Source organism: Dasypus novemcinctus, chromosome 12 (assembly GCF_030445035.2).
Source record: "Dasypus novemcinctus isolate mDasNov1 chromosome 12, mDasNov1.1.hap2, whole genome shotgun sequence".
Classification (NCBI taxonomy): Eukaryota; Metazoa; Chordata; class Mammalia; order Cingulata; family Dasypodidae; genus Dasypus; species Dasypus novemcinctus.
The window spans coordinates 63,827,143-63,842,999 of NC_080684.1; the positions used below are offsets into that span (position 1 = coordinate 63,827,143).

The 15,857-nt window shown below is 37.0% G+C and overlaps 1 pseudogene; it reads right to left on the reverse strand.

Annotated features, from left to right (window-relative positions):
* Nucleotides 1–248: 248 nt before the first annotated feature.
* LOC101434891 (mRNA turnover protein 4 homolog pseudogene) lies at nucleotides 249–971 on the reverse strand (annotated as a pseudogene).
* Nucleotides 972–15,857: the final 14,886 nt, after the last annotated feature.

A 15,857-nucleotide genomic window follows, 5' to 3' on the forward strand; every position in this document is an offset into this window, starting at 1 on the left:
AAACTTTAAATTTGGAGCATCCTGAGAATCCAGACACAAGTACAAATCAAAAGGCATTGTTTTTCCAAGAAAAGTCCCTTTTGCTGTCTACAGGGAGAAACCCTGCAGATGCAGCTTTATTCTTTATAGAAATGGTCAATCCCATCCTCTTTCTTCATCCACAGCAAAGTAAACAGCTGCTTCCTCCAAGGGTGCACGAGTCCTGCATGGCCCAGTGGAGATGAGAGCCAAGACTTGCCCAGAGGCCCTCAGTTCCAAGCATCCCAGTCAGTCGCCATCTTCTCTTCTGATTGTTCTGCAGACTCAGATGCACTCCCTGGGGAGTCATCTCCCATCTGTTCGTATCTTCCAGACTGTGCACCCCTCAAGTCTTTGATGGTCACTTTGAATTCAGCCATCTCATACCCGAAAAGCTTCTGGATGCAGACCTGCTCCAACACATCACTCTCCTTGCATACCTCATAGTCAGACAGCAGGATCATCACACCTCTCTTGAGGGTGGTGGGAAGGCCAAGCTGCCTCAGCTGCGGCTCCATGCAGTGAGGGAACTGCTCCAGTGGCCAGGATCCAGGCTCACTGTGAAGGTGGCTTTGTTGCCAGCTCAGGCGTAGTCCATTTCTGTGTATTTCATGAACCTCTCATTTACTTCTTGTTTAGTTGGTGAATAGGAGACCAGCTTCACCCCTCCATTTCTTGTTCACCTGATGCAGGTTGTCTTTATCCCTGTCAGATGGGCTTTGCCCTAAGGCTGCCATTATCACCTTGGTTTTGCAGAACATTTGGCTGTGCTTCCAGGCATACCGGATGTCCTTCAGCTTGCTGTTCCTCCAGTTGGCCACAGAGAAGATGAAAAGGTACTTGCACGTGTCCACACACTTCTGAGGCTTTTCTGTCAGGCTCTGTTTCAGTTCCAAGCCTTTCTTGGCAGTTTTGGTTAAAGAAACTTTCTGATCGCGCTTGGATTTAGGCATTGCACCTATCTCTAGATTTTTGTTATCACAAACGGTATTACAAAAGAAAATATTTTTCTTCATATTATCTTTATGAGCATGAATTCTGTTGGGATATGACCTTGTAGTTTTTGTATAATCCAGTGCTTATGTGGCCATTTTTAATGATATGCTTCTACATATAAGACTTATGATATTTTCATTCCTGCTTCATCTATGATTCTTTCATATACCAGATGATACCTCTTATCTATAGAAATATCACACTATATGCATTCCTAAACCGAAAATGACAAACCAATTTTAAAAAAACTAGTTGCCATAGAACGATGAATATATTTCTGTTTAAAATATGTGTTATGATGTACCACCCAGCAATCCAGTAAGTCAAAGATGATTACCATCATTTTCAACCAAGAAGCTGGCAATATGTATTTAAAGCAAGGTAAAAATAGAAAGCCTAAAATATCTACTCTTAGATATTTGTTTTATTGAATGTTTCATTTCTACCAAATAAAATGATATAGGTTAGATAATGATATAGGTTAGAAAAGAATACCTTAGTTTTCAAATAATATGATACATTGATTAAAGAATTGGAGAAAATATAAACAAAAATTAAAAAGAAAAATACTATTCTTTCGTTAAATTTTGTTACTCCCTAGTAAATAAAAATTTAAAAAATAAAAAGCTAGTGCATGTGATGCACTCTCCTGGCCTTATCTTTGTTGCCACTACAATCATTGTCAAATTTATAATTACATAGGGACATGTATATTGTCTATACCCAAAGACTAATAGTATTATAATTTTATTTTCTATTTGGTTTCTACTTGTTTGCATGTGTGCATGTGTGTAAGCATGCATGAATACTCATTCTTGAATCTCTATACTGAAGTCAATCGTGAACTCTGAAAATGAATCATTGACCTACATTAGCACAAATAATTATGCAATAGAGGCACAATATATAAAAAATGGGTGTAGAGCTTAAAGGTAAGGCATAATATTTTTAGTTCAGTTAATAGAGTGGTAGCAGCTAACTGCCTTCCTGGGTGAAGGCCACCCAGAAGTAAAATAGGTGGTTATGTATATTCAGCAATTCATATGAGACAGTGACCATGATCATGCGTTCTTCCATTTCTCTCCTCCCTCTACCACTACTCCTTCCTTCTTCTGCTATCCTGCAAGCACTCAGAAAATCTGCTCACTGATGCTTCTTTTAAAGCTCAGGAGGAAGTTTTATTGGCAGTAGTTATGAAAGACATTTGCTTCAGAACAATTTCCTTGTGAGAGAGAGAAGCAGAGGGACTGGGATACAGGAAAGAGAGAGACTTAGAATGCATTCATTCATGTATTCTATGTTTTTATGTCATTTATATTGAAATTGTGCCAGGCACTATGCAAGATACTGAAGAGAAAGCAGTGTTCAAGACCATCACTACCCTACTGAAATTAGTGGAATTTGTGGAGTTATTTCTCAATTTTAAAAGTTACTAAAGCTATTAAAGTACATAGTGCAATAAGAACTTATAACTGAGGCACCTAAGTCAATCTGAGTAGTCACGGGAGACTTCTGTAAAGAAACATTTATGGTGTGATGTGAAGAATGAGTATTACATATTAGTCAACTAAAGACAGAGAGCATTCTAATATCAGCTACCCTATAGGGGAGACCCTGTAGGTAGGAAGCAGAAAGAAGCAGAAAGAAGGACCAGTGTGCAAATGGAAATAGAACCAGAAAGTCTGACAAGGTAAGGATTTCTTAAATAGAAAAATAATATTTTAGTTCCCTGGGCTCCTCAAGCAAAAACCAGGAAATAGGTTGGGGTAAATAATGAGAATTCATTCACGCATGGTTTTGAAGTTAGGAAAAAATCCAAATCAAGACACCATCGAGGTGATGCTTTTTCCCTCAAGGATTTTGGCATTCTGGGGTTGGCTGCTGGAGATCCTTTGTCCTTACCTTGTCACATGCAAGGCACGTGGTGGCATCTCCTGGTCTCGTCCTTCCCTTCTGGGATCTGTTGAAGTTCACCTTTGGCTGTTTCCTTTGGCTTTCTTTATCTTTTTGTCTAAATGTAATGCTACTTATAAAGGACTTCAGTATTAGGTTTAAGACCCAGCCTGATTGGTGTGGGTCACACTTTATCTGAAGTAACCTCATCTAAAGGTCCTACTAATAATGGGTTCAAACTTATGGAAAATGATTAAATTTAAGAACCTGTTTTCTGGGGTACATATAGTGCCAAATTATCACAATAAGTGAACAGATTTTTGGGAGATTCATTTTATAATTTTCTAAATGCAATGTGGAGAGTGGTTGGTGTATAGGAAGTAGGTATAAATTAGAGGAGACTGCTTAGTAGGCTATAACCCAGTCCAGATGTGAGATTATGGTGGCTTGGACTAGGATGATGGAATTTAAATTGAATAAAGTGGATGGATCCTAGCAACATTTAGAAGGTGACATCAGCAGTCCTTGGGAATTGAATGGGTTCAAGTGGTGAATGCTTCAAGACATCGAAAATGTCTTGTAGGCTTCTGGCATAAATAAATGGATACATGGTGGTAGGGAATATTGAAGAAGGAATTATTTGTGGAGAAAAGAACGTGAATTTTAATTTTGAACAAATGACATTTGAAGTGACTTTGTGATATCAAAATGGATATGTTATATAAGTCACAATTAAGTTGAGTTGGAAGCTCAAAAGAGAGTTTTAAACTAGGGGATAAACTTGGGAATCATTGGAATTTTAATCAAAATCATGAGAGTAGAGGAACCTACATAGAAGAGAGTATTGAATGGCAAGAGATGAGTGTTTCAGATTAAACACTGAGGGAATCCTATATTTAAAGTTCACATGAAGGAAGAGGATACAGGAAGGGAGAACCCAAGAGGTAAAAGGTAAACTAAAACTAATACCACAGACACTAAAGGAATGAAAGAGGATGAACAATAGCATTAGTTGCTGCTGAGACAAGGTAAGAGTAATATTATGGAAGATCGTTGCAGTCATCGGTGAAAGTAGTTTAGGCTAGTGGTGAAGGGCAAGACAGTTTGGAATGGGTCATTCAGTGAATGAGAGTCAAGGAAGTGTGGGCAGTGAAGGATTATAAGAAGATTGTGAAGGGAATTATAAAGATGGGTTCATTTTGGAGTATGCATGTGTGTGTGTTTAAGGAGAGATTTAAGCATGTTTAAATGCTGGATAGAAATAGCCAGCAGAGATTGGGGGTCGAAGATACAGTAGAAGCAATAATAGATGGCATAAGGTTCTCAAGAAGGCAGGAGGGGATAAGAGAAATGTGAGGCACAAGTGGTGAGACAGTCCTTGGTAAGAGGAGGATACCTCCCCCCTTGGAACCAGAAGGAGATAGGATGGAGACCAGTGCAGGCGGGTTTGTAGAATTTGTGCCAGAGGAATTGAGGGACTACCTGTCTGAAGACTTCTATGACCTCTGTGAAGTAGGAAACAAGGCCTACTTCTGAGACCTAGGGTCTGAGAAGAGCAGAGAGTATTTGAAATAACTATTGAAGAGGTTGGCAAAAGTAGATCAAGGTCCTTGTGTAGTCAGTCTTTGAGGAATTTTCTCTGCCTGGGTTGACTGATAATGCCTTGGTCATGTAGGTTCTTTTCTTGAATCCCTGCAAAGGCAAAACACACACTTTTGAGTAGTTTTGTGAATGACTTCTTTTAATATTCCTCAAAGTTTAGTCATTGTTTAGTGCCTTCAGTTTTCCCCCAGGTAATTAGAGAGCTTATTTTGGGGAAGTCTCCTTATACCTGATGATTAAGTAAATGTGAACATTCACAGCTCTGGGAAACTTAACAGAATGTATTGATGTACAGAGAGAGAAAATAATGGCATGGATTTATTACGTCAACAGTCCAGCAGACTGAGTCCAACTGACTGGAACAAGAAGGACATTAACTAAAAATACATTAAGATTAGGAAGAAGCTGGGAAGGGAAGGAGAATGATAGGCAATGCAGGGGTGTTAAGGATCACACTTAGCAGTTTAGACTTTGTTCAGAAGTCCTTTAAAGTTTTTTGAACAAGCAGGTGATATGAGGTTCTTCTTGGCATAGTAAAGTAAAAATTATTATGGAAAAAAGCTTGAAAGTTCTAAAATAATAACAATATTTTTCTGTTATAATAATAGAAAGTCAAAATTTTCCACATCAAATGATGATGTTTTTCTTACAGAAATTGTGAATTTATATAAAACAATCATGAACATGCCTGGAATTCCTATTCTACACTCCTTCATCAACACACCACACCCTTGTAGAATATTTGTTATAGATTATGAGATAATATCATCAGAATATATATATTTTCAAAAAAGAAAATATCACGAAAAGTCTATCAATGGATAGATTCTTGAAATTAGTTGTAATACAAAGATTTATTTATTTATTTATTTCTCTCCCCTTCCCCCCGCACCCCGGTTGTCTGTTCTCTGTCTATTTGCTATGCCTTCTTTGTCCACTTCTGTTGTTGTCAGCAGCACCGGCATCTGTGTTTCTTTTTGTTGCGTCAGTTCTCCATGTGTGCGGCACCATTCCTGGTCATGCTGCATTTTTTTCGCGCTGGGCGGCTCTCCTTACGGGGCGCACTCCTTGTGCATGGGGCTCCCCTATGCGGGGGACACCCCTGCGTGGCACGGCACTCCTTGAGCACACTGCGCATGGGCCAGCTGCACACGGGTCAAGGGGTTTGAACCGCGGACCTCCCATGTGGTAGACTGACGCCCTAACCACTGGGCCAAGTCTGCCGCCAAAGCAGCCATTTTAATTCCAAAGTCTATACTTGGTTCTTGCACATTAATAAGTATTTGTGTAATCCTGTATTCTTAAATGTCAAGTCTTCTGATGTTAAAGCTAATGTTCATTGTTCAACACTAAAAAAATTTTTTTACTTTTTTAAAAAGATGATGTTTTAGTCACAAATGTAGAGAACAGACTCATTTTGAGGTTCCAGAGGCTTTCACACCAAAATCCAGCTTGGTTCATTGGTTCTCATGGCAATCAATGTCACTTTTCTTTAATATTCATCATGACAGACTGGAAAACTATGTTACTTTTTTGAGTGCTTCTGTGTTTGGCTCTAGAATTGACAGTACACAAAGGAAAAATACGAAGTGGCCCAAGTTTGAGATTCTGAAAACTCAAGATTTCTGAACAACCCCACCTGTCCTAAAAAATCCCTCTACATACCCACCCACCCATATAGCTCTGCTATTTTGTGGACTCCCACTTATTTAATGGCTTATCTTACCTCCAAGTAGTTTAAAAACATGGCACCAATTCAGTTCAAAGATGACTTAGTACTATAGATTTGTAACTAAAGAGCAATGATTAAATAATGAAAAAAGGAGGAATCTCAATGTGGGCAGGGTATAAATGAAAGAATAGTATTTCACAGGTGTAGCATATATGTCTTTGCACTTTCCTACAACCCTTCCAGTTCTTTCCCTTCTAGTCACAGCAGCATTTCATTTCTTAATTGTTACACAGCAAGCCTTGAGAAATAAATGTGTGTGAGTTTGTGACTGATAAATATAACTTGTATGCTTAGACTTCTCTCCCGGAAACGCTAAACATAATCTGATCTGTGAACTGCTTAACCACCTTCATATCAATAGATCCCTTACCTAGTTACTGTAAAGATGTAACTTCAGTTCTACTGACAAACATTGTAAATGTTCATTTTCCGTAGTTACTGTGAAAGTACGTCTTCTGCCCTGCTGGGGCACGGATGTTCCTCGATTTTCTGCCATGAGCACTGCACTTTTTAATCATGTTTCCACCCCCCACATGCCCTCCCGATCTGCACATAGACATACAGTATAAAAGACCCCTCCTGCATTGTGGCGAGTGTGGTTCAAGCCTCAGAAGCACCATGCGGTCTGCCTGCTATCATGGATGAGGATTTAGGTCACGACCAAGCTCAGTTTGTCCTCCAAGAGAGGAGTACTCCCTCCAGATCATCTAGGGCGAGGTCCCACATAAGGCCCCTATTAAATGCTCTTTTGCTCACCAAGCTGGACTTGTCCAACTCTTTCTTTGGTCTGATGTATCCCTCTCAGTTAGGTGGAAAGTTGTCATTTTCCACAGCTCCCTGCAATAATTAAAACCACGAGCTAAAATGTTCATTAGGGGAGGGAAATAGTTGAGGAGACGTCTCTATTCCAGGAGGAGCCTTGGAATGGTGGTGATATGTTCATTCTGTTGAAATATTTTCTTAAAAAAAAAAAAAAACTAGATGGAGATTTATCTGTCTGTTATAATTACTGCTAACACCAGTTGTACAATTAGAGACTATACCTGGTGAAAGATGGAAAATGTCACTGAGCATATAGAAATTATATTTTCAAATAAGGGAAATGTTCCTCTCCAAACCTCAAGCCATTATGTGGACAACATTCCCACCATAGATTTTTGAGCACAGTAATGCACATAGTGATTATTATTTTTATTTGGACTGCTGGACATATAAGACAAAGATTCAAATGTGTGTGAGACATATTTTCAGCATAAACATAAATTTATCTTTTATTTTCATATGGGGCCTTTATAAATGTTAGAACTCTCAAGACATAGAATATATGTATTTGATATCAGTGGAACTTTCACATTAGTAGAGAAGATAAAATATTTAGGAAATAGAAGAGATGGTAAATGAGCAAGTTAACAATTTTGTGTTATGTGCAGTTCATTATTGCAGTTCTGTGAAGCCCTCCCACTGAGTCAATGGGAAGTGTGGGTGAAGGTGAGTGCCAGGTTAATTGTTGCATTTACCATCACTCAGGAGAAAAACTGGAGATAAAATTGCAGCATTTATATTTCTGCCCTTCAGTTTTCCTTCATCTCTATAATTGTTATATTTTCTTCTTTTATCATTATTTATATTCCATATCTGATTTTTTTCTTCTCCTGTCTCCTTGGTTTATCAAAGAGATAAATTTTACAATGTTGACTTTCAAGGCATTTTAAAAATAAGGAAAATTCCATCCATCTATTCATTTTCAATATAGAGTTGGAAATACAGTTACATGGAAAAGATTACCAAATAATTTGATAGAAAAATAGATTTGGGGAGGAAAGGAGTTATTTTACCAGATGTTTTATGGCAGGGGTTCTTAACCTTTTTTGTTCCACAGACCCCTCTGCCAGTCAGGTGAAAACCATGGACCCCTTACTAAGTCACATGATACTGTGTATTATTTAATAAATATGTCACACCCTCACCAACACGTCCCCACAAGAATAATGTTTTTTTGAACTTCAGTTCAAGCTCATGGACCCCCTGTTTAGAACCCCTGCTCTACGGCATGCTAGGGATTGCATATACCAACTATTCTAAGCCTGCAGGTGATTTTAATTATCATCTGACTGGTCATGTTTCTTTTGCTATGGTTTTCCAGCCCTTGGGATCCACTCCCCTCAATCACTATAGAAATTTCTTTCAATAAGGAAAAAAACCCCTCTGACTTCAAATATGCAATTTCAAGAATTTGGGTTTCATATTCTCTATTAGTTCCCACCATTAAAATGGTGTTCACAGCTGACCTATAGTATAATAACATGTCCAGGATAGTGTTACCTAACATATCATCAACTCCAGGTTGAAATTTTCTTTAAATCTGAGGCTCCAGATTATCTTCTTTCATTACACTACTTTGTTAATTCAGAAAGATATAATTTATGGAAATTGAATGATTCTTATGTTTTGCTTCTCATCTCATCATTTCTTTTTTCCCATTCCATCATTCTTCAAATTTTCCATTTCTAAGTTTGCTTTTATTTTCATCCCTTTCATCAATATTAATGTTCCCTTTCCAAATTTTTTATTATCTGAGATCTTTCATTGCTAAATTGGGAAACAACCTGCACAAATCTTGAGGGAAACAAAGGTAGCAAAATGAAATATAAAACAACCTTTCTTGTATGGTAAATTGTCACACTTATTAAATGTAAGAATCCTTTTTAAGGAGGAAAGAACAAAACTTGTTTTCCATTGTGTCTTTACTTCTCAAAAAATGCTCTGGAAAACAACTTTCAAGGAGGTTATACATTTTATTTCACATTTTTAAAAATAAACATGCAAATTAGATTTGTAAGGTTTTGACATCACATATGTGTAAAATTGTCTTATCTCACAATTGTACTTAACTCAAAATTTTGTTTTTGGACAAAACAGCATATTTTTTTAAAAATCATTTCAAGTTGTCTTTTAACTTTTGCAAACTTGAGTGCCTTCTGTGGTAGAAAAGACATATATTAATATTTGTTAGCAAGCTTACTGGTAATGCTTCTCATTTATCTATATGGGAACCATGAGACTTTCATTCATTTCACTGCATATTCAAAATCCAAATTCACTATAAATTTTATATCTTAGTATATTAATGTCTTTCTGAAACTTTGCAGTATCCTTATCTCCATCAGATAAGATTTGCTCAGATGAGCATTACCTAACTGTCTTGAGGGATATAACTGTTTCCTTCTGTTGGGATATACACTGAGCTTTCTCTCAAATTGGCCTGGAATCCCTACCTCCTAGATGATACATTTAGTAATATGCTGGTGCTAATCATGACTGAGAAGGTTTTGTTTATACACTATAGCAATTGGGCATTGTTTTATTATGTTAAACTGCTTAAAGCAGATGCCATGAAATGGGTTCACTTTTAACAATGGAAATTGATTAACTTATAAGCTTAGAGTTTTGATACCATGAAAATGCCTAAATCAAAGCATCAAGATGATACTTTCTTCCTGAAGACCAGCTGCCAGCGATCCTGGGCTCCTCTATCACATGGCAAGGCACATGGTAAGGTCTGCTGGTCTTTTCCTTCTCTTCTGGGTTTCATTGCCTTCACCTTCTTGCTTCTGTATTTATTCTGTTTGCAAAGGACTCTAGTAAGAGAATTAAGGCCCATCCTGAATGAGATAAGTCACACATTAACTGAAGTAGCCCCATCAAAAGATCCTATTTACAATGGATTCACACTCATTGTAAGTAAGCTTTTCTGAGGTACATACAGCTTCAAATCATCATAGTCCACCATCTGGACCCCCAAAAAGACATGCTTTTTCTATGCAAAATGCATTAATTCCATCACAATATCCCAAAAGCCTTGAGTCATTTCAGAACAATACCAAGTACAAAGTCTCAGTTGGGGGAGCTTATGTGGCTCAAGGATTTGAGTGCCTACCTCCCACATGGGAGGTCCCAGGCTTGGTTCCCTGTGCCTCCTAAAGAATACTAACAAGCAATAAGCAGACAATGGACCAAAACAATGAGCAAGACAATGAGCAAAACAATGAGCAGACAATTAGCAAAAGAAATGAACAGGGACCAGATGTGGCTCAAGCAGTCGAGTGCCTGCCTCCCAGATGGGAGGTCCCTAGTTTGGTTCCCAGTGCCAGAAAAAACAAAACAGATAACAAGCAGACAATAAGCCTAAACAAACAAACAAACAATGAGCAGACAGTAAGCTAAAACTAACATGCAAACAAAGGAGGGCACCATCTCCAGGTGGCAGGAGGGAATCAGTTTTAGGTCCGGGGGCACAATTCCCCTCCTACTCTGGACCAGTTCTCTAAAAACTTAGAGAACACGTTTTTGCTTCCAATATACAAAAGAGGGGCAGGCAAAGGATAAACATTCCCATTCTCACAGGGATAATTTGATAGGAAAAAAAAGGCTGGCAGGTTTCAAACCCTGCAGGTCATACTCCATTGATTTCAAGGTCTGAGAGTCATCAATGGAATGATGTTTTGTCCTCTGGGTGGCCCTACTCTCAATGAATACTGGGGTGAAGTTTCCACCTTTGTGAAGCACTGTCATGGCAGCGAGGGTCTAGGTTCTGTCCTTGCCAAGCAGTGGGATGGTGGCCAGACTCTCTGTAATACCCAAAGAAAACCAAGAAAACTGGGGTGGTAACACTCTTCCTGAACAATAGGCTGGAAGGCCCACTCTCTCCAATGCCAAGACATACTCACCCTTTCCATCCGCATGGGTGGACTCATGCTCTTAGCTGAGAAAATATCTTTGGTCCAGATCTCAGCTTCCATGGTCCTGCCATCAAAGTGATTTTTCCTTCAATCTTTCCTTTTTATGTCCTTTTTAGTCTAGGCTGGCAATAGTTACATTCACATAAATCTCACAAAAAAACTTATCAGTTTCACATGTAGTACACTGAGATGCAAACCTTCTGACAAAAGAACTTTCTACTGGAATTAAAATGACTGGTTCCATATACAGTTAAGTCCTTACATGAACTAGTCTTTGGGGACTCACTGTCTAAATGCTCAGAATTTTCCAAACTATCAATTTCTAGTTTCTTTGTGTCCAGGAATTCAGTTCACAGCTTATCCCTACTCTCTCTCATTTTACAAAAATCTGCCAGGAAAAACCAGGCTGCACTTTCCACATTTAGTTTGGAAATCGCCTTAGCTAAATATTCAAACACATCATTTTCAAATTCTGCCTTCCATCTGACATCAGTACTCAATTTTTCCAAGTTCGAAGTTTAAAACAAGGGTTACCTTTCTTCCAGTTTGCAATGGCACATTATTTCTGTCTAAGGCCTCATCAGAAGTAACGTTAACATTCATATTTCTACCAATATTCTCTTTAAAACAATCTAGGCGTTTTTTTATCAAGCACCTCACAATTCTTCAAGCCTCTACCCATTACCCAATTCCAAAGTCATTTCCACATTTTTTCGTATTTGCAATAGCAGCATCCCATTTCTGGTACTAAAATCTGTTTTAGTTTTCTAGGCTGCCAAAAGCAGATGCCATGAAATGAGTTAGTTTTTAATAATGAGAATTTATTAACTTAAAAGCTTACAGTTTTGAGTCCATGAAAATGTCCAAATCAAGGCATCATCAAGATGATTATTTCTTCCTGAAGACTGGCTGCCAACAATCCTGGACTCCTCTGTCACACGGCAAGGCACGAGGTAGTATCTGCTGGTCTCTTCCTTCTCTTCCAGGTTTCACTGATGTCAGCTTCTTGCTTTTTTTCTCTCTCTCTCTCTGTATTCATCCCATTTATAAAGGATTCAGGTAAGGTGATTAAGTCCCATCCTGAATGAGGTGGGTCACACCTTAACTGAAATAGACTCATCCTACTTCCAATGGGTTCACACCCACAGGATGGGTTAACTTTAAGAACACACTTTTCTGGGTTACATGCAATTTTAATCAACCACAGACATCAAAATATCTAATTCTATTTGCATCATTGGAGTATTTAGATTTTAAAATATAGGAATTCTTATTAAGAATTTTAAATGTGCAAACACAAAAATAGAATATGCACAATTGCAATTAGTCCTCCAGTTTGATAGCAGGTGGGAATATTTTAGAACTAAACACATTATTTCTATTATTTAGTCATAAAAGGAAAATATCATTAAGAAAAATGCAGTTACCAAATTCAAACAAGATTCTTATCTTGTACTAGAATTGTATGCACTAGAGTTACAAAATATAAACATCAAGACAGAATTTTGTGCATCTTAAATTTTTCTATGATTTTAGGCAGAAGACCCAATTCCACTGATTAATATTGGGCATATTTATAAGAGCTTAACTAATACTGTGATATGTGGGAGCTCCTTATTCAAAAGCCATAAATGGCAAATGGACAAGACCATATTTTAGATTTTGTTTTGTTTTGTCAACAAATAGTCATGAACAAGTAATGAAAAATGAATAGATAAAAAGAAGGAAGTGAAAGAAGGGGATAAATGAGTGAATAAATAAATGAAGAGTGACTGAGGCGTGTCTGATTTGATGATAATCCTAATAAAATAAATAGCATTCTAAGTATTGCTTTGATACCTTAAAATTTATATGCTAACTTCAATAGTTAGTTTATGGCTAGTGGGTAGGTTAATGTTACCTAATAAATCTGAACTCTAATAAACAGATAAGTTATCTGTAATTAGTATATTCAGATACCATTTTAGAGAGGGCTAGCTTCTACTTATATTGCATTTGTTTTATAGGCTGTCTGTGATTTTGCAAATTACAGTAAGATTTTGTCTTATCAGGATTAAGTTCTAAAGTCAGATATTTCTAAAGTCAAATATTACCCTTGAAGTTCCTTAAATCACCCATAATTTATTTAGAGACTATATATTCATACTGTCATTCACAAGTGCATTTTATTTTATTTTTTTGAAGAGCATTGTGGCAAACCTAAGACAAAACAAAGCAAAATACCTCTGTAAGTGAGTCATTCAGTATAATTTGGGGATTAAGAGCACAAGTTTTTTCATATACATATATACTTAAAAAAATTTTTTTAAAGAAATTAGATTATGTAAATGTTACATAAAAACATAGGGGATTCCCATATGCCCTGCTCTCTATTCCTCCCATGTTTTCCCACATTAACAACATCCTTTGTTAGTGTGGTACATTAGTTACAATTGATGAACAAATTTTGGAGCATTGCCACTAAGTATGGGTTATAGTTTACATTGTAGTAGTAGCAATATTTTAATATTTGTACATCAATTGTAACAAATGTACCATTCCATGTAAAATGTTATTAATAGTGGAAAGGGAAAAAGGAAGAAGACTTTGGGTATATGGGAATCCCCTATTGGGGTTTTTCTGTAATCTAAAGCTTCTTTGAAGACAAAATGAAGAAATTTTGTAGTACAAGCTTTGAAATCAGCATGCTAACTTTGAATTCCAGATACATCCATTAGTAGTCATGTGACCTTGGCCAAATGATTCAATATCTTGTGCTTCCAGTTGCCACATCTGTAAAATTGGATTATGATTGTGCCTATAGAATAGGTTGTTATGAAAATCAAATGAGATAATCTGTGTAAACTGTTTGTCTGGCATGTTTTACATAAGTTTGCTATTCCTTCTGACTTTGTGATAGCTATAAAATTTCTAATAAAGAAATGCGATAGGATTTGAATTCTAAAATGTTTCTCTTTGCCTGAAGTATTTACTCCATTCATTTTTAATAAATAAGCCTCTGCTAGCTGAATGAATGTAAATCAATTGTTTCCCGAGAGGTGGTAAGCAGATAAAATGTCATCTGACTCACAGTAGGTGATGCTTACTGGATTTTAATCTAAATCTTGAGCAAATTGACAGACATACTATTCTTGAAAAAGATGTGAAGGTGACCTTGACTGCCTTCATTCTTTCCACTCTGTCAGTACCTTTTGAGATCCCCACTGAACAGGTATCAGTCTCATACTCTTAGGTATTAAATGCAAATTAAATGAGGGTTTTGTTCTAAATCCAGCTCAAAAGTTAAAAAACCTATGATGTAATTCCACCGAACTTCTCTCCCAAATAAATTTCTTGGCTCCTTAGCCAAAAAGCCTCCCTACTTCAATCACACATCGAATCCCAGCTAGAATCCTCAAAGGATTGGTTTCTCTAGGTGCCTGTCCTCCACTGTCCTCCACCACTCACCCTGCTCTTCCCTGCAGGTACGTACACCACACACACACACACACACACAGAGCTCCTGTATCACCAGTTACTTCAACTTCTGCCCCTCTGTCACCATCACCTCCTTTGAGCTTTTCTCTGATAGAACCATCAGATGTAGGGTAGTGTCTCTGCAAGTGAGCTGAATCTTTTTCCCCTGAAAGAGTAGTGGTGGGTACTAGCAAGCCTATCCTAGCATGCCCATTCTGAACATTTTGACAATTAACTAATATTTATTCAGTATTATTGTGTGCCAGAGATTGTGCTGTGCACTAACAATACTGTAGACTGACAGGGAAGCAACTCTGTGGCTACTGTTGCTTTGTAGAATGGCAAGACAGAATACATCCTACATAAATATGAAATGCTTGTGAGCATTCAAGTATGTGTACTGTACTTATATGAGTGGGAAGTATAGTCATTTGAAACAATCATTTTTCCCTGTTCTACTTTTCATCTGTGAAGGAAAGAAGGTCAAAAAGAGTTTGACATTTTTCATTCATGTTTCTCATTCTGACAGTTGTTACATGATCTCATTCTAAATGAATCTTTCCTTTCATTTTAAGTGAGAAATAGAGGAAAACACTATTTCATATACATTATTTCTCTATGCCATATTTAAACACAGATTATTATTTTTTCCATCACCTTTCTTCATATGAATATGAGCCAAGTTCTTAACAGATGAAACTGTATAGGCCAAAGCTAATTGCAATTATTTATAAATAGTCATTATTTAATGTCACAAAACAATCTTTGTTTTTCTTTTCCTGATGCTTTTCATTGCTATAATGTAAAATAAGATTCCATAATAATAGAAGTAATGATAGATACAATGATTGGGAGACTATAGGTGACAAATATGTACAGAGAATTTACCAACATTTTATTTAATCTTCCCTAAATCTTTATTTCAGCAACATTATTATTCTCTATTTAAAAGTAAGAAAAAAATCAATACACAGAGAAGCTAAGGAATATAACCACTTCCAGATGAGCCGGACTCTGAAGCCCACGTTTCTTCCACTCTGACCTACGCCCATCTCTCCAAAGACAACATACAAAGACCTATAGGCTTTCAGCCAGCGTTCAAAGCTAATTTACCTATCACCATCCCAGTCAGGTTTGTTCTTGTTGATTGTTCTGCTATTTCTATTTAAGGTTAGCAATTGTTTTAATGTCAGCAGGTTACCTCGACAAGAGGATTTGAATTGCTAGGAATACTTCTTTTAATAAGGCTCTAATGTGGACAAAGCAGATGGAGACACTATAATTAAGAAAATGAGGCTATAAATTGATTTCTATGGTGCTCCAATGTGCTTCTTATAAAAACTAACATTAGTTTTTCTTACAGAAGCATATAATTGTATATACATCATTAGATTTTCTTACCTATGTGCTTATATATATGC